Below are 19771 nucleotides of genomic sequence, written 5' to 3'. Positions count from 1 at the left end.
TTCTCTTCAGACAATGATGTGCTTCAGAAACCCAGTATTGAAACTATGGGTCAACTTTTGTCTCACTCATCTCAGGCACAAGATGGGGTTTTTTAGAATGAGTGTTATAAAACTCTACCTTTCATGTATGGTCACACTGCCTCCCAGGAGACAATTATAGTGTCTTTTGATATCTAAGAAAAAGTTTTCCAAATGTACACATGGGTTGTAAGTCATATTTGCGCTATGTTCATCCATAAACACCAAAATGTGTGATTATTTCCACACTTATTTCCATTCCAGAGATATATTTGCATCTGTGCAAAGACTCCTGTTTCAAGATTTACACTGGTTCTAAATAAAGAAGCATTGAAGGAAAGGAAATGGTGTTTGCAGGACAAATAGAATCAAGATATTTTAAATTTCACTCTCAGTTGAAATCTGTGTATTGAACTGCAGTCAAGCAACCAGTTAAAAAATACAGGAAAAAGGATTTCTTCTGTTGTCTTTTAAATCCATCCTTACTGTGCCATTGTCTAAATCCTGCTTCTGGTGCCAGCATGCTGGTGTATTTGGGATTTCTTGCTGACAAATACAGCACTGCTAACATACTCAGCTGTCTGTTTTCCGTGTAAAATGTAAAAATGCAGATGTGTCCAGAAGTCCAGTAGACAGTAAGACAGGGCCCTTCATTCGTTAAAAGATGCTGGCAGGACTCCAATGGCTTTGAGAGACTTTCTGTAATCCATTAAAATGCTCTTTGAGGAGGAAGGTGTAAGTATCCTGTTATCTGAAATATACAATATATATGAAGATATGCAAGCAGCATTATGAAGAGCAAAGAATGTCTATGATACTGAAATGCCAGATGGGAAGTCAAAAACTGAGTGGGAAAAGTATTAACAATGACTGATAAAGATGGTAGACAGTTCATTAATGCTGTTTCTATGTGGAATTATTCTGAAGATCAAGCTAAAACCATTTTGTAATGTACATCCTCATAGTGAAATAAGGATAATGCATCAGGTATTAGACTTTCTGAGCCACTGTACAAAACATGAGGAATGTCTTTTATTTTCATAGACAAAGAGCAGCATTATATAGTCTCATTCAGAATGTCACTTAATTTATGCTTTGAGAAAAATACAAAACAGGAAGAATAAATAAGAATTTTAACAGCTTATTTTGATTTCATTTTAACATTTGTAACTGCCTTGGTTTCCATGTAGAATGAATCACACATACCTACAGTGAAAGTCTGATTGCGTCTGAAGTCAAAAAGCAAATATGGTGTATATATATATATATATATTTTAACCTGTTCTTTTCAGAAAATATTAACTACTGTCAGAAAAAGAGAAAGGACTAGGGAGACTCCTATGGCTGAAAGCAAGTCTTCAAGCAAACTTAAAAACTCCCAAGGGTCTGCTCTGCAAAATAGTGATGGCTGTGCTTAAAGGCTCTGTACCACAAGTATGATCACACTTCACTCTTAGTGTGAACGCATATGCAAATGGGCTCAGCTTATTTTATAAAAGAACCAAGATAATGTATCTAAGTGCAAGAAAATTTTAAGAGTATAGAAAATGGGAGTGACCAGATCTAGTTTGTTAATTGCAATTCTCTGCTTCCAGATAAATCTTCATCTTGTAATTTAACTCTTTTCTTAAAGCTAGGAAAAATTATTTTCAGAGCAGTTCTCTCTTTTCTTTTATCCTTATGCTTAATAGAAGTCTGTACCAGACCTCATTATCTCTTACAAGAAGCCAGTTGCTACTAATTTCTGATCTGAATTTCATCTGCAGGAAACCATACCAGAATTGTCTGCTACCTTAGATAACTTTTCTTTCTTCTCATAATTTACTTCTGTGGTATATGAATAGTGATATACCTTCTCAGTTTTGTCTATATCTGACAAAGTACCCTTGCAAAATAGGGGCTTGAAAATGTAGGATCTAGACACTAGGTCACACTGGTAAATTTCCTCTGAACCTGCTGGATTTTTCACACTTCATGTAGGAAATTAGTACTGTGTACAGCTTTTCAGATGAGCTCTGCCAGGGTCTTGCACAATAGGATCATGTTTTGTATTCTCTCTGGCAGAAATAATGTGCCCAATACATATACCTTATGTGTGTCTTCTTCACAGGCATATCTCACCACAGCAGATCTTGATGTCTCTAACTTTAATCTTACAATTAGTGATACATTTCTTAGTTATCTTTGATCTCATTTCACTTACTTTAGATCTTAAGGTCTTTTACATTTGTCTTTCACATTCTGTTCCCCCACTGTGTGCTGCTTATCCTTGTACCTCCCTATATTGTGTCATCCACACACTTACTCATTAGCAGTACATTTACCTTTTCCTGCTTTAGGCGACTAAAACCTATCTTTGAGGTAGACCACAAATAACTTCTATATGATAATTTCTCTTTCAAAGTGTCTATCAGCATAAGTGTAGAAGTTAAAAAGATGTCACAAATTTAGTTGTTGCCAAAATGGCTGTCACTATACAGTGCATCACCATATCAATATGTGAATGACCTTGGATAACTACTTATATTTAAAAAAAAATTTGAGAAACTTCTAAATTCTTGGCAATGACATCAGCTGAAAAGAACATGTATTAACTTGAATCTTTTCCCCTTCTCAACACCTCATTAAGCCTTATATTTTCAATTGGGCTTGACAAAAATCCAAGATAAAACAAGGTATCTGACTCTTTAAAACTACAGTAAAACAACACAGCAGAAGCCCACAGTAGCAGAAAAAGCCCATATTCCTCTAAATCCAAGTTCTAGTACATGAGACACAGCAGTTCAAGGACGAAGGAGAGAAATACAGATAAATATGTACTGTATCTCAACAAAGACAACAGTAGGTGTTTATAAATCATTTGCAAGGTCTCCAACTCCTCCAGTCCCCTATGACTTGAGTTTAAAGACCATTTTAATTCAGTTCCAGGATCTAGAATGATAAGAGACTATGACAGAAGTGAAAAGAAATACATTATTAAAAATATTCATGTGTGTCACTTATCTGTAAAAAATACAGTTAATATCAGTGGTAATCTGTATTGCTGTTGCATCCAGCTATGATTGATGCCCATAAAGCAGAGGAGAGAGGGATACCAGGGAGGCCCAGTAAACCAAATGCAGTGCCAAATCATTTTACATCCTGCCTGATGAAGTTCTCTATTCCTCTATTTTAACATACTCAGTTGATGCGTAACTGGGTTAGTCAGGTACCCATAAACAGCCTCTGTCACAATTCTGTGCCCCAGGATCTTCAAAGATCTGATTGCTACAAAGAGGGGAAAGACTATGTCACAGCACTTCTTGCTTTGAGGCTGGGACCACTTTCATATCCAAAGGATGTGAAATGGTACATTTTTACAAATAGAAATAAGGAACAATTCTGGAAATAATAATATATGTCACAGATTTATATCATATAAATAGTCCCGGTGACATCATTGAAAAATGCACAGTTAATGCCCAGTCACTGCTGGAGAGCAGATGTAAAGGTAGGCCCTTATACTAACTTGGGATTGATCTGTGCTCATACGTCAAAGGGCAAACAGAATGAAAGTAGCAATTTCATTACTGTGTCTGTCAAAAGAATGTTTTAATTGATCCAAATTCTTTATTGTCTTTAATGGATTGAGCTGCCAAAGAGAGTTAATGCCTCACATGTTTGGGTGAATTATAGGTTAGGATGCTCAAGAACTTGTCAGAAGAAAAATGATACCTTCACAGTGAAAGTGGTGGCTAAGGGTAGCTCCTTCAAGTTCTAAAAAGAGATAATGCTATAGGAATATTTTTAAAACAAAGATGTGTTTAAAACAAAAGAAATCAAAACAAAAAGAGCAAAACAAAAATGCTTTTCTCCTTTCAAATCTTTATTTAAATACAGTTTCTTCAAATGTAAAAATTCCTTGCACAAACGTTCAAAGAGCAATTGTTCTGTAGAATGGTATTTGAAGGAAAGATGTCTTCTGCATGTACTAGAAGAGTGCACAACTAAACATACACTGAGCTTTCCCACTATTTTCTTACAAAATAAGAAAATTCTGTGCTTAGAAATAGTACCTCTCTATGGTCAAATCCAGTAGAAACTGAGAACACACATGTTCATAGTGAAAGATGACACTGACTGATCCTATGTTTGGACATAAGAATAACTTTCTGTGTGTGGTTCAGAGTTTGAGCTTCTCACAAATCACAATACTAATGAATGCTCAAGGACAGGCAGAGAACATGGTTGGTAAAGTGGTGAGTGCATGGATGCAGTGTGTGAATCTTTCATAACAAATGCTATTTTCTATATCACTACTATTATCTGCTTCTTCAATGCTGTCCTTATAAAGGCTTTCTTTGATTGTCTTTCCTATTCTGCTGTCTCGTGCTTGTGGCAGGACTTGCTTTATTTTGTTTTGTTTGTTTTGTGTTTTGTGGTTGTTGTTTATTTGTTTGTATTTTGGACACAGAGAAAAAAAAAAAAAAAAAAAAAACAAAGAGAATTGGGTCTGAAATGTAAATATGCTTTTGATGTGTAGTGTTATTTGTCACTCTTCACCCAAAACAGCACAAGTCTAGAAAATTTCAGATGTCTGGAAAACATTTTCTCACCTCCTAACTGAAAGTGCTTATGATGCATGACCTGCCAGCAAGTTAGATTTTGGTGTAAAAAAGCTCATGCAGAAACCAAACATTTTTATTTAGCAGCAAAGATTCATCGCTAGAGTCAGCTAGCTGCTCTCCTTTATGCAACTAGTTTCTAATTGGAATTACACCATTGATCAGAAGTTATACTTTCCTCTGTGAAATACCTGCCCATGGGAAATTGCAACAGAGCTTGTTCAGTTGAGATTTCTGAACCACAGAGGAAAATGCAAGCAGGAAGTCTCTGAACTGTAATTTCCATGCTATAAAGCAATAAATAAATGAATAAATAAATAAATAAATAAAATAAAAGATACCTGAATCCAAGTCTTCAAATTTGGCAAAAAGCAAACTTTTCAGTCAATTATTTATAAATTTTGCAGACTGCAGTCAGTATTTACACACATTCATTTCAATTAATTGTTGTTGTCACCACTAGAAATGTTATCAAAGGCAGTGTTGATGGAAAGCAGCTGTTGATTCTTGTCTATCTTTTCTCAGACTTCTCTTGACAGAGGACTTTGGCTTTGTAGATGTGCGGTGGGAACACCCTGATCTCATCATCTCCCTGCAGTCACTCTTAAAGCACGAGAACATGAAGACTGGCAGGGTGGAGAAGCAGCAACAGTGGTTCCCAGGAAGGAAAACCATGCCAGCTGCCTGTGTTCCTTCCAGGATGGGGTGGGCCAGGATGATGCATGCACCCTGACAGTCACTGATAGTTCGTTTCTTTCATAACTGGAGGTCTGGAGTTTTCAGGAGTTCCTGGACCAAAACAATTTATTGCTCGCATGTGAACTTCTCAAGCACTATGCATAATTCACAAACTCTTCACACTTGCCCTAAACTTACAAGCTCATTGAACTCCTCGCATTATTTCACACTACCTTACATACTGTTAATTAGGTAAAGATTGTAACTTGAAACCGTTTCCATACATGTTAGCAATCTGTTAAAGGGACTGACATTGAGTAATGGATGTCACATCTTGCCCTGTGTTCACAGTGTCAACTTGAATTTTTAAAGACAAATTCAGTTTTGTCCACAGACATTCAAAATGGGTGAATCCAGGATGGTTACTGGTCACTGACACAAAAATCCACAGGAAAACAGGTGGACACTGATATCCCCAAGTCCTATCCTGTTCCTGGATTCAAAACTGAAGAAAACCACATTCAGTCTAAGCAGAAGCTGCAGTGGGTGCCAAGAAAAGCAAAGGAGAAGCAGACTGATAGCTCTCCTAGCTGCCTTGTTTGGAAGATATGCAGCTGCATCATAGACCAGCTAAGCTTTCACAGGGGTTATTTTGGTATATCCAAGGAGAAAGGATTGCAATAATCCATATCACAGAAAACCAAAACTTGGATTACAGAGTCTTGGTTCACCTCCAAAGCTGTGTTTCTTTGCTATCCACAGTCATTCCTTACAGTGACTATAATAAACATCCAAAAATGGAGCAAAACTTGAGGCAGAATCCAGTACTATAACTCAAACAGGGAATAAGAGCAGTCTACCTATGAGGCGATGCCTGCAGCTTTTCCTTTTCATCAAAGTGGTTCCCTTTTTTAAAAAATTACAACTCTTATTTCTTAGCTTTGAACCAGGCCTTTTTCATCTCAAATCCCATTTTTCACCGCATTAGGGATCACTCGTATTTGACATTTAAGACACTACAAATGGACATAATTTTCTGTAACACGGTATTACATATATGCTCACTGAGATGGAGAACGGTGGCATTTAACAGAAGTTTTCCAGGTGAGAGCTACTGGGGGAGGAGGTGGAGGAAGCTCTTACTAAACAGCTTCAGACTTGCAGAGAGAAATGAAAGAAGGCATTTTGAAAGGACAAGATCTCCCCACTCTCATAAGTCTCTCAGGAAGTCAACTGCCTCAAATGCCAGGTAAGCTAAAACTGTGATAACACTGAGGTCTCATCTGCCTGTAGTTGTAAACAGGCCATCCAACAGTGGCAAAGGGCTCTCTTTACATCTAAACCAACATGATGCTTCACCAGCACTCAGCGAAGTCAAATGTTGCAAAACCTAGCCTGCCACCAGCTAGCTACTCACTGGTGATGTAAAGCAAGACATGTCTGGGTCTGTGGAGGGCACTGGTGTCTTCTTAATTAGAAGCTGGAGTTATCAGTTAGCAACTGGGAAAATCACCAAGGAAGAAAAGAAAGCAAGGAAAAACATGAATGGTTCCAAGACTGCTGACTGATCTGCTGGTTTTTCTGTGAAGCTGAGAAGGCCTGAGGCAAATTTGAAAAGCAGGAAATCTTAATAGGGTAGCTACAAGAAATATGCCAGTGAAACTATGTCTTGGAGGAGTAGTAGATGTCCAAGTTTTCAAAGTGACAATGAGAACTCATTCACCCAACAAGAAAACACATGCCCCAACCACTGAATTACTCTGTCTTTATTCAACAGCATTTCTAATTATCAACTCTGTCCTGAGTTTAAAACTCAACTGCAAATCTTAAAGTAGTGACTGAATCTAGTACAGCCTCTAATTATTAAAAACTCTTTGTGAATTAGATCTGCAAGTACTGAAAGCCAAACCTAGATATCTTATCAATGACTTTGCAGATTCAGCTTCTGGAAAAGTGGTTGACCCATGTCAGACAGTCATTTTCAACTTTCATGCTTAGAAAAGTGCTAAAAGTGAATTAGTACTAATGCTTTTCCAAGGTTTGTTAACCTTGCTTGCTCAACAGCTGCTCTCTGTTCATTATAAGTCTAAAAAGGAGCTGTAATGGCCTTGGCATTGCCAGAATTTGGGGAGCAGTGCTCTAAAAGCTTCCGAACAATTTTCCCCTTGGAGAAAGATGATTGGCAAACATTGGCAGTCTGAGGACTTTTACATCGTGCGATGATGAATGCCACAGACGTACAGTAAATAGGGCTGCTGCGAAATTTAATGGCTGTTTTAGATGCTTCATTTCTTATTAGAAAAGGTCACCCATTGTCCTAGCTCACATGATTAATGTGAGCTCCTGTATCTTTATAGGATATTTCTACAATATGTGCTTTGCAAGTAACTGTTTGTTCGTCATTTCAGACTATACCAAGGTTTGCTACTCAACGTGAATTTAGATTTGTTGTTGAATACAAGCATTTTTCTGGTAGGCTTGTGTAAGCTGTCCTACTGGGAAGAGGCTTATGACTGGGGCCTAAACAATGTATGTAGCCCACTTTAGTACAATTTGCTCCAGCAGGATTGCTGAAATTCATGTTTGCAGTGCCATTTTAAATAAACAAATTACGAAATCCATGCAGCACTTCTTTACCTATTCTTTAAATTTGAAACAGGATTTGTTATTTTTTTTAATCATCATTATTTCCCTGAGGTCTGGGTGGCTTATTGCCATCCATACAAACAGAAAACATTAACAAGTTCTAGTTTCCTTATTCCAAAGTTTTTCATCTTACACCTATGAGCCCAGTGCTTCACAACAGGTCTTGTTACTTATTAGGGATATTTGGCATCGAAAGGCAGACCTTTCTTCTGTCATAAAACAGCAAATGCCTTTGACAAGGACTGGGACAGACTTATAGACAAAATCACATTTGATTTAGGAATCCCAGGACTTGTATATCAGTCAAATGTAGTTCATTCTTGATCTTAAGTATTTAGTCTCACTATCCTTTACTCAGAAGTCCAAAAGTGGACAGCCAAATGGGGATTCAGAAAAATAGGGGCAATAGATCATTCAAAAAGGGAAAAGAACAGTGAAATTAAAAGGCATGAGATCACTAAATGGGCTGAATTTCCTGAACAATTCATATTCCATAAGTTATTCCTTCTTTTATATTTCATATAAGGTCTATCCTTCCAACAGCCCCTAATTCTGTAATTGTTACTAGCATTTTCCTGTGTGTTTCACAGTTTTTTAAGAGGGAAGGCATTAAACAAAGAACCCTAAATAATTGAGCTAAATATCTACAGCAGATGTTATCCTATATATATGAGGTATATGCAATACAGCTACATGCATAGGATAAAATGTACCAATTTTACAAGCTGATGCCACTGACAGGCTATCCTCTCAAACACCTGAATTATTAATAGATATGCCAAACCCATGAGGACTTCTAAAAGGTAAGCATTTATATAACAATTTTCAGATTATTAGGAAATAAAAATAGAAACAGGCATGAGACATTTCATCTATATTAAATATGACTCAGAACCTAAGAATCTGTATCTGGATTTTGCTTCTGAGTTTCAACCTCCAAGCTTTGCTTAGCCTTCATTTATTGCTGTAGCTGTCCGTATACCCAGACCAGCATAAGCATTAAAGCAAAAGAAATGTCTGTCAGCAATTGAAGGCTTTTACCCAATATTCTGCGAGGTTTTACAACTACATCTTCCATTAAAATAAGATTAGCTTATGTTGGTATACTAAACTGCTGAATATGGAGAGCAATTATTTACCACAATTTAAAGACATTAAGAACTTGTCAGAATCAAATCAATTCTTGGTTAAGTAAGGTACATTAATAATTGCCAGTTGATGAAACTAATATGGATTTTATTTTAAACTGAGAGAGAAAGAAAATATTCATCATCCTTGTCATTTTTATGGAGTTATTCAGAGAATGAATTATTGATTATAGGCACGGGATGAGTGAATAGACTGTAGATGTTTAGGTACTTGTCAAATTAAGAAGTATGATTACAACAAAATGCAGAATTATGACAAAAATAGGCGCAGTGTCTGACAGTTCTTTACCAGTGAAGAACAGGTACAGCTGATTTGTATAGAATCGAGCAAAAAGAGAAAGGATTTGGTCCAAGATCCCTCACTGTTCAAGAACACAAAAATCTCTAAAGCTAACCTCAAAATATTACAAAAAATACATATGTACCCTCCTCTGTCTTTCATTAATTCTGGGGTAACTTACAATACCTCCATTTTACATACTTGTGCCTTGACCTCTATACTAGGGAAAACATCACACCTCCTCACACAGGACAACTAGGCACCCCAGAGGATGCAGTGCAACCTGCATTGCCGCAGTGAGAAAGACCTCAGTCACAGTTGGGGCCCCAGTGTTGTGTACCAACACTGAGCTTCTTACCTCCACACAGCAAGTAGGCAAGGGCAGGGAGAAGGCAGAGCCTGGGGGGCCACGTGCTCTGAAGCTTTGTTTTGACACTGCAGTGTTTTGACGAGTAGCTCTGCATGTGAGTGAGCTGGCAGCTTCTCCTGGGAGGGAAGGCATGCAGGCATGCACTTGCATTGCTGTAGGCCAGTGTATACTGATTAGGGATCGATCATTATATATTGTGCAAGTGCTTTTCTTCTTTTTTTTGATTAATTATATATGAGGGAATTTCAGTATTAGAAATAATTTACCTTCAAATGTTTCCTTTCTATCAAAAGCCTTCTGAAAGCCAGGTTCTCTGCCTTTTTGGTTATATGTTGGTAGTCAAGGTCTTTCTTTCTGAGACAGCCTCCCCAGCTAATTTTATCTTTCAGCTCTGCTTTATAATAGTCACATGCTGGTGTGATTTAGACAATAAAATAATGATAAAATATATTATTACTTTTGGTTAATGCTATAATTTGTGGGTGCAGTTAAGCTTGCCTGACTCAGCTCACCGTGTTTAGAATGTTGTATAACAAACATAACTCTTGGTCATTTTATATACTAAAAAAGATCATAATATTGACATTTTATCTGGAACATTTTCATAGGGCTACAAAAAATGGCATACAAACTGCTCTTTGAAAGGTCTTATATATATATGTATTGATTTAATATTTAGTGATGCTTTCAACAATCAAGAGACATGGGATTCTGTAGGTTTCCTTTTAAAGCTCCACATGGGTTACTTTTAGAACTGCAAGTACTGTGTTCACAATGCTAAATAAAAATTGTGACTTTATTTTAATTACATATTTGCCCTTTAAGAAATATTGAGCATTAGGAAGAAATTCAGGCTCTTTTTTTTTTTTTTTTTTAATGAATTTCAGTAGCTAGACTACAAGTCCACTTTTGGCCACAGATTGAGTTAAGTGAGTCATATTTTACTGTTAAGAATGTGCACCACAAATAATGTGTTATATTCCAATATATTTCAGACCACTGAACTGAGTTTCTTTAAGTTGACTCTACAGATATACAACTGTATTCATTTGAAAGTTTAAGAGATGATTTCATAGGAGTTTACCATATAATGAGGAAGCTTTTAAAATTTCATTCACACAAATACCGTCAAAATGAGATAGTAGATGCTTGTCAGTTACAAGTAAATAAATCCTAATCCTTGAGGGGAAAATGGGCATTGGATTATCCACTGCTATAGCTCACTTGTCAGCCCTTTGGATAAACTAATGATTAAGGAAAAGCACTTTGTAATGCGTGGTTTAACCCTGCTGATTTCATTATAATGATCTGAATGAGACATGTATGATGAAGTGATTAAGATCCATGAATCTCTAGACTGAATGGAGAACACAGTCTCTAAAAGGGGCCCTGGTGAGACATCCATCATAGTTTTGTTATGGAAGAAAGTGCTAAGTTCTGGAGTCTAAAGAAGTCTTCATTGTCATAGCAGTGATGTTATATTATTTAACTTGTGCTTGGTCCTTCAAGCCTAGTCCACAAATCTAACTTCAATGACAACACAATACATAGGGAAAATGGTTGCCCAAGAACAAGGTTCACAAAAAACCTCCCACTCTGTTCAAAATCCCTGCATGAAATTCCTCCTCTTCTTCCTAAAAGTCCAGAAGAAAACCATGTTATTACTCTCTTGTGTGCTAATGTTAATCAGATCCTGTTGCAAGAGTTCACCAGCCTCTATCCAAACCCCTTTGAGCTGGGAGAAAGAATAGGTCCTGTCCAGTTCTGGGTATGCTCTGGGCTCTGTACTGCTTGACCCCATCTCCTACATGTTCTGGTTATACTCAAAAGCAGATCATTATTCATGGGGAGCCTGCAGCTGCAATTTTCCATTTAGAAACATAAGTTATGCCACTTTTGAGATGTACATCTAAGTTTCTTTCTGAGATTTTCTCTCCAGCATCCATATAACTGGAGGGTTTTTAACCCCTGTAAAAAGGCCACTGTGGGGAGAAATAGCAGAATCTGCCCAGGGGGTGGAGACATAGATGAAAGAAGGGGCATAGCTGGCAGGGGGCATGGGCTGCAGTACATCTTAAGACTGTAATATGACTTGAGGCTGTAGTAGCATCATTGCCAGTTGGCTGTGTTTCCAGTCCTCAGCTGGCACAGTCTTTCTCTTTGTAAGCTCCACAGAGGTAAAGTGTAAGTAAGCATCCTTCCCTCATCTGACCCACCCACTGATATCACGTACCACCCTCATTCAAATGTCTCTGGGTGCAAATCATCATCTGTCACAGGGTGTGTATCTACCTGCGACATTTTTCATGGGAGGAGAAGAGAATTTGCACATGGATACATTTATTTGGGTATGTATCTTGTAGGGTAAAGTCTAGGCCAAAAAAAAAAATGTATCTTATTCCCTTCCTTTATATGCACTTTTAGCATTTCAAAACCTGTCCACCTTCCCTACTTTTTATGGCTGTTTTTCATGCAACTTTTAATTAACAATAACTTTTCACATTAAAATTTAATTAATTTTTCCCCCATAGTGAATCATTGGTCAACAATTCACAGCAAGTCTTATTAAAATCCGATGTAATTACTCTCTACACATCCTGAGAACATTACAAACATTTAGTTCTTATGGTCACAATGATTAAAGAATTGAATTTGCTGAACATTATTGTTAGAGCTTATACATCCACAGAGTCAAATGTATTGGTGCTTTGTGCTAGACTTGTAAAACTACACTTTACCCAGCCAAGCTACTCAGCTAAATCCTTTTTATCAGATTGGAATTGGAAAGGACTGCAGAGTTTGTAGGAAAATTTGTAAGTGCCATTCTTCTTTTTGTTCTTAGTGCTTGGATTGCTGATTGCATTCTCCCCTGGCTGCCTCACTGGATTTTCCACCAGGGATTTACAACAGCTCACCGTATAAAGAAGGAAATAACAAAATTATTAATGACCCATTGACGCCTGCCAATTTTGAAGAGGTTTTTTACCTGGGGCTTTCAAGTATTTCATAATTATTTGACACTACTGACTGCTTTTGCCAAGTCCACATATTTCCATAAGGCTGCTGCAGAGTGCACAAATACATTCCAGGGTTCCAATTATGCACCAGCTCAGCCCAACATGTAGCTCTTCCACTCAATTTACGATGCTCACAGGTGTTCCTTAGGATTCAGCATACACTGCACCACTCATCACATACCTGCCATCACTTCTTGAGTGTCAAAGGCTCATTTTGCCTCCTTTATCCCTCCTCACTCTCTCTACTCACACATAAATCACTCCTATGTTAGCAGTGCACAAATAATCTGCAAGATTTTTGTCATGATACTTCACAGAGGCTACTTCTCAATGATTTTAGAAAATTAACAGGTTGAAAATTGATTATTTAAGATGCAGAAGACCTCTGATCAATGTTTCTAAGCACTGTCCTACATTTATAAAGCCCTATTTATCAAAACAGGATTAAATGCACAAGAGATATTTTTGGCATTTGTTTACTAGATAGCTTTTGAGACAGAAGGAGCCCCACACTGTCACATGAGGATCAGTGACTTCCCAAGTCTGAAGGCAGATTGCATTTCTTCTCTTTTCCCTATAAATCACAGGTGTTGCAGACACATCATACCCACCCACCACGGGCAGGTATTGCCAGTAAACCCTGGTCTCCATTCCAGATGGGCTTGATTTGGATTGCCTGTAACGTCCACAGCAGCAGTGAAGGTGCCCCTTTGGGTGTTAGTGCAGGTGATGAGGACAGCTGAAACTCAGTTTTACAGAAATGTGGATATACAATCTCATCTCCTTTCTCAAGTTAGTAGTGAATCTCAGATCTATTTGCACTCCACTATTCTGACAACAGCATATTATATTCCAAGGAGTTATCTGATAGGAAAAAAAAAAATACATCGAGACTGTCACACTACTAAAGAAAAAGGAAATTAATATATGTTTACCTTACAGGACTAGTGACCTGTTTCGGGATTTGGGTTCAAAGATATAATGCAAGGACCTACTTGTTTGTTCAAACAATTCTGAAAACTGGCCAAGAAGTAATAATATCCTTGACATCTGTAGCTCTTTAATGCAGGAATTACATTAGAATAACTGACAAGGCTTTGCACACACACAGCTTCCCATATGCTAGGTGTTTCTTTTAAAGTAAAGAAAAATCATTTTCCAATTTTTACCTAACTGCCACTTCAACAGGCAGGTTTTCTAGGACAAAATTAGAGTGCATTTATCAAAAGATGACTAAAAGATGAAGGAAAAAAAAAAAAAAAAAGAACTGCTAAGTCACACAGCTACAAAGCTTTCTTGCAGTCAAGGTCTCACAGAATGTACAAAACAAGCTGCCATGGGAAACCTTTAGAGCCAGGTTGCGTGCTTCTTGGTGTTGTTTTCCTTCTCACCAGTGCTTCAGCTACCACTAATGAGACTGTTCCTGACACAGCAATGTAACCAGGAGCTGTATTTGGACAGAGCACAAAGAAGTGGAAATGCAGCAGGGGAGGACAGGAACAGTTCATAATACCAGGACAATTTTGCACAGTGGTGCTCTTTGGATCAAGGGAGTAAAGACTGTGGGGAGGACAAGGAGTTGAAAAGGGAATTATATTAAGTATCACATGACAAATCAGTTGCTACCAGAACCTTAAATTAACAAATTTGTCCCTTCTTTTTTACTGCCTTTCAGTATTGCATATTTCTTCTAAATCCAAAAATTGGCTCATTTGTTGGCAGGAATTTTTACTCACAAAAAGAAGAACAAGATCTTTTCTAAATCACAGCCAGTATCTAGCATATACATTTGCTGATAAACAGAAGAAGAACTTGCACTTCCTTTGAGGACGGACAGAAAAGTGAGATGACAAAAGCTGTGTGAAACTTGAAAACAACAACAGCTACAGTCTGTGTGACTGAAGCAAGAGTTTTAAGCTGCAGATTCAGTTTTGAAAGTTACACGGCAAAAATTACAACCTTCAGCTGTGAATGAGAATTCACAAAGACACTGTGAGGCCACAGCAAACTTTCTGATGTAGAAAATCTACTCTTCCAAATCTACTAAGCTAGGAGAGACTTACATACAGCAAGCAAAACACATTCCAGCTGATTAGGTCCTCCATCATGTGTTTTTTGGCACAGGCACTCGTGCTTCCTTATAAATACTTTCACAGTTAATTTTAATGCCTGTCACATAAAATATTAATAGCAGGACTCCAAAATGGTGCCAGCACAGCTAGTCATAAGCCACATGATTATATTGCTAAATACTAAGTGTAAATATGAAAATGTGATTGGAACCTGCCTGGCTCAGTGTTGCTTAACACTGAGTTTGAATTCTCTTCTTCAGAAGCCATGTAACACGTTTTTCTTTTCATGCTACTCTTCGCTCATGCTTCTTTGATAGGTAGGTAAATGAACTCTCTAGCACTGACGAAACAGGTGTTTGTGTAATATCCTCAGGAGGGCCACCGCAATGTTTTTCAGAGGGGAATAAATGACAGCAGTGGCAACTGCAAAACAAACATGAGTTGACTACTGCAGTATTGTCACGGCAAGGATTAGTCTTTATGAAGTCTATTGTGGTTTGTCATGTTAGTGACTAGGCAGCTGTGGAAATCCTACACAGAGTTTCCATTTCTTGCCAGCTCACAAAAACAAAGCAGTGTGGCACAGGGAAAGGGGGCACAACATAAGTGGTGTGGTAAAGCTTAGCAAGCGTATTCACTGTTATGGCATTCTGCATGAGGGAGAAGCTCCAGAGGTTTGTGATTATCCAGTTCTCCAAGGTGACTAGGTTGGACGTCATTCTCTGCTCCACTGAGGGAGCTCTTCTTTTAACATTTACAAGCTGGAGAGCTGGAGTGATTTCAGCATGCAAACTCCCAGAGCCCTTCTTCATCTAAAAGCTGGGTGGCACCTATTGCTCATTCCAGATTCACAGCATGACCCAGACCCATCTCTCACTTCTTGTTTCATGGGCTGGAAATGCTGGTTGTGTGCAGATGGTCAGCGAGTGGCTCGAGCACCTGGTTATTCTCACTTCCCTTCTGTGCCTTCCCCACTAATCTCACCGCTGCTTTGATTGCCTGGTGTGGCTGCTGAAGAAAATCAGCAGATGGAGACAAGCTAAACGAGTCTTCTTGAAGATAGGTATGAGAATTTCACTGCAGTGCTTTCATCCCTATTTTCACCCTTGAGGGATCAGCAACCCAAGAAGAAAAGCACAAGGTGAATCAGGATGGAGAGAAAAAGTGGTCACTGTTGACTACAGACAGCCTTTAGTTCTCTGATTTCCCACAAATATCTACAATTCCCCATCCCCTTGTAATGTGTGTACAGATATCTACCGACCTACAAAACCATATGATTTTACTAATGCAGCTCAAAAAATGCCCAACAGTAATTCTTGTGGATTTTGTTTCATTTTGTTGTTGTTATTTTGTCTTCCTTCCTTCCTCTATCTTTTCCTTTCTCTCTCTCTCTCTCGTTTCTTCTTTCTTTCTCTTCCTTCCTTCCTTCCTTCCTTCCTTCCTTCCTTCCTTCCTTCCTTCCTTCCTTCCTTCCTTCCTTCCTTCCTTCCTTCCTTCCTTCCTTCCTTCCTTCCTTCCTTCCTTCCTTCCTTCCTTCCTTTCTTTCTCTTTCTTTCTTTCTCTCTCTCTCTCTCTCTCTCTTTCCTGTGGATGAACTTTCTCAGGAGCTTATTTGAATGGGTTTCCCAAGGAAATACAGACAGCCATGATACCTGGCACCTTCAATTCTCCCATAAGAAGTGTACAGTAGCTTGTGTTCAAGTGATAAAACCAAACAAAAAGGAGAGACTACTGTCCATGCTTTTCTGCAGAAGAACAAAACAAATAGATGACAGATGGTAAACACATCGCTTAGGCAATGTGGGAAGCTGCTCACAGGCCAAGGTTGTAAATGAAAAATAAGACTCTGTGGAATAGAAAATAGAATTAGAGGCTGATGATTGTTCTGGGGTGTTGTTGATTTTTAGTTGTTTTTAGGAAACTGGAGTCATGTTCCCCAATATTGAATTCATTAAATGGCTTCATTTTTCCCTTTTCTTCTGTTGACAATGAACCTGAAACCTATTTGTATGGGTTTGTTTTATTTTATTGCATTTTCCTGATTTCAAGACATTCCTGATTTCAGGACAGGTGGCAGAATATCTAACCAACATAGCCTTAGATGATTGTACGATGTCCTGAAGTACCACTGAGCTACTGTGCGTTTGCTACTTTTAATGAAGTTACTGCAACATGGCGTTCTCTCATCCAGAGAAGCAAAAGCCTCATTACATGCTGAAATAATTTGGCTATTTATTTTTAGAGTTAATATATTCCCTCTCTCTCTCTTTTGTTGTTGTTCTGCTTCTTCTGTTTGGTCATGGTGAGTGTCTACATTAGTAATTTAGTTCAGTTGTTTCACTCCACAGATCTGTTCCTACTGGGCTGTGCTCCCTGACAAATCAGCAGTATCCAGCACCAACTGTTAGATTTGTCCCAGTTGTTTTATTCAGCTTGCCCTGATACTCTATGGCAGATTATGATCTGCAATACATTGCCTATTTTTCACATCTGTTCAATGTATCATGGATCTTGCCTACTTTGGTTTTGCAGGAGACCCTATTATTAGTGGGACTGGTTTACATATTATTTCCACATATGTTACAGACTATAAAGCAGTTACAACAAATATGCCAGTGAAAGCTGTTCCCTGATCAGTCCCTTTCTCTGCTAACGACAAGAGAAAGTCTTTAAGGATGTTTTCACTCAAGCAAGGAAAACAGTGAGCAAAAGGTTAGATCAGAAAAAATAAGTATCAAATAGAACATAGCAGAGGACTACAGATAAATTACAGAATAATTGCTGCTAATAACATATTATTCATTTTACTCTTGCCAATCTAACGGATATTCATTGTATAATATTGAGATAAGAGATTACTGTTGGGAATTGCAAGAATGAAGACAGGAAGGATAACATCCAGCTAGCCAGACTGTAAATTGTCTCAAAGTTAGGCTGCATTAGCAATAACCTGACAGTGGAACCACATTAGATTATACTAAGATGGTGAGAGCAGCATAGAATGCCCTGAATCAATCCGATGTACCTGTCTACCCAACTGGAGGCTAAACAGTGACAGATGTAGGGCAAGGACACATCAGTCTCCCTCAGCATCTCCCAGACTGCAAACAACCCTACCTAACCACAGACAGCAAATAAGGTATTTCCAGATCAGAGAGCTGCTGGGAGATGTGCATCCCAACCGTCCTCATGCACATTACAGAGCCATGCGGCAGTGAAAACTGACAAAAGATAGAAATAAAGCTCTATGTAAACTTCCTGGTATCAAAAGGAGGTGTGGATTTCTGACTGGTCCATATCACAGATGGCTATCGCTACTGTCTGGCAGACCAGCTTGCTTGCAGATTTTGCCCGGTCTGTGACCCTTTGTGTGATGTTAAGCCTAATCATATGACATGCAGGCAAGATCAGACCCAGAGCACCCTGGATTCAACGAAGGCTTTTTGACTTTCAGGGAGTGCATGAACTTTAATACAGCTCTGCTAGGAAAAATAAAAATAAACAGAACCATGCTACTATTTGTTTTTAGAACAAGCAAGGAAGCAAACAAACATCTGTGCCCTTCGCATCTCTGAAGCAGTGGTGAAGAAATGATGTGCATTTGGCAGGTTGTGCACACGCTTTCCACAAGAAGGCAGATACCCCAGCAATGCATCTGCCTCCACAAACCTGGGGGCTTTTAAGGAAGCTGAAGCTGTCATCCAGCCATGCCATTCTCCCCAGAAATGGTCACAAACCACCCCATGGTGACTGGGATGGGTGGGTGGGGTGTTTTATATGGGCTTCATGCAAAGGTGCAAATACATCACATGAAAAATTCTTACTGCAGAGTCTTGGGTTAGCAGAGTACATTAAACCCCCCTGATTAAACCTCAGACTTCCATGAAAACTACCAGTGTTCCAGTTCCCCTCCTGATGAATCCACCAGCATTAATTCAGCAAGTAATTGCTGAAGGCTACCTGACTTTGAAAATTCATACAGCCACAGTAACAGTCAAGTGTTGTGTAGGAACTTCAAACGCCAACTTCAGATTGGGGTCCATGTTGTGCACCAACAGAAGATAACCAGCAGGGTGAGATGTAGGCTCAAAAATGTTAAGCTCACTGCATAACATGCAGATAAACTATAAGACCCGAGCACAAAAGTGGTTGAAAAACTATGTCCAAGGGAGTTACTAATAGCACCAGTATGCTCTGTGAGGATTTCACTTGTGTACAACAGCTTTCAGTATACTTATTAATAGGCTGGATAAAGGAAAATATAGCATTTCCTAAATCTACAAGTTTTACCAACACAGAAAAGATGAATGGGAAGAAAAAATTCTTACAAATTGGAAACACAAACTGGAAAAAAAGAAAAAAAAGAAAAAAAAAGAAAAAAAAGAAAAAAAAATAAAGAAAAAAAAAGTTCAATTTCATTAAAAGCAAATAGAATTTTCTAAATTAGGCAGAAACAATCACCTGTATCGCAGCTGGTGAACATCTGGACAGGTAGGTGTTCTACAGAAAAGAACCTGGGTCGTATGCCACATGAATAAATAATATTGGGCTTTTGCCAATAGTAATAATACATATACATGTTATATATGTGTGTGTATAATATCTAATGTATAGTACATTATATATAATGAAATACAATTAAATAAACAGGAGCAAAACCTGCAATAACAGGACATTTTTCTTTTCTGTTCAGTAATTCTAAAGATTCAAATGAAATACTGTTTTCAATTTAGGTACTGGGTTAGAAATAGGAAAAAAAAAAAAAAAAGAAAAAAATACAAATACTAATAGACCCAACTTGCAACATGAGAGAATTAGCATAGACATCAGGGGAAAACTTTCTAGTGGTAAGTATACCAAGGCACAGGAACAGATTGCCTGGGAAGCCTTCCGTAATAGGTTGGCATCTGTCAGCTAATGATGTAAGTATAGTTG

The 19771-nt window shown here is 38.2% G+C and overlaps 1 long non-coding RNA gene across 1 annotated transcript in view; it reads right to left on the bottom strand.

The window, feature by feature from the left end:
• LOC137851061 (uncharacterized) overlaps positions 1-19771 on the bottom strand; it is a 195290-nt gene that overhangs the window by 110875 nt on the left and 64644 nt on the right. The window lies entirely within an intron of this gene.

Source organism: Anas acuta, chromosome 2 (assembly GCF_963932015.1).
Source record: "Anas acuta chromosome 2, bAnaAcu1.1, whole genome shotgun sequence".
Lineage (NCBI taxonomy): Eukaryota > Metazoa > Chordata > Aves > Anseriformes > Anatidae > Anas > Anas acuta.
The sequence above is the reverse complement of the archived record's forward strand: the minus strand, read 5'-3'. Positions and strand labels throughout refer to the sequence as shown.